Consider the following 966-nt stretch of genomic DNA (forward strand, 5'->3'; position numbering starts at 1 on the left):
TGGGCATTGGAAGCTATCTTACTGAAACAGAAATGCCCTGACACAATCAGATGTGAGTCCAGTGTTCTGCCTCCTACAGCAACACCTACTGAACATTTCTGGAAAAGATGCAAAAAAAAAGTACCATGTGTATTGACTCATTTTAATTATTCCATCTTTATGCTAAAAGTAAAATAGAACAAAAACAGCTGTCTATAAAAAGTAACAACTACTAAAGATTGGTGCAATAAATATTCTTTGTGGAAATAGGTTACAGAGCACGTAAGAAGGAAAAATGCAATTTGAAAGGAAGTGCTTGATTTATAACGATCAGGGGGTTAGAGAGAATTCATCTGCAGCAGAGCTATTTCATCTGCATCCTGAAAACCTGTTGCTAAAACTTTGATGTCAAACTATGTGACATTCAGATGATGAAACTGATTCCTCCTTCTACCCTATCTTCCCTTTCTCCCACTGAAGCCGATCCATTTCACCCACGTGCATCAACCCCTTCTCCCCTTCGCTTTACCTTGCTGTGACTGACCCCTCACCGTCTCATAACTTCCTCCAGCGCTACCATACATAACCCACATCCTTCCCCTGCTTTACGTTCCTGTCTCCTCCAGAAGCTTCCTGCACCCCTTCCCACCCGCAGTTTCTCTTCACCGTCCCCCAGCCTGCCCTGTACAACGTGCTGCCGCATTGTCACCAGCCCTGGGGAGCCACAGGCACCCCCACGGAGCCCCCTCAGGGCACTCAGGCGCAGGGAGGCCAGTGTGGCAGAACTGGCAGTGTGAAATTCCAGGGCCAGCTGGGATTGTGCTGCTGCCTGTTGTTTTACAAAGCTTAGTCCTCACAGCCATGCGCTGACACCCTCCTCTACTCCTCCAGTAGCTTCCACCAGCCAGGCATACATGGCTGAATCCGTAGAAACCCTGGACTAAACAGATGTCTTTGTGACAGAGCAAGAAACCCCAGGCAGCCTCA

Source organism: Eurypyga helias, unplaced genomic scaffold, assembly GCF_000690775.1.
Source record: "Eurypyga helias isolate BGI_N326 unplaced genomic scaffold, ASM69077v1 scaffold35482, whole genome shotgun sequence".
Taxonomy (NCBI): Eukaryota; Metazoa; Chordata; class Aves; order Eurypygiformes; family Eurypygidae; genus Eurypyga; species Eurypyga helias.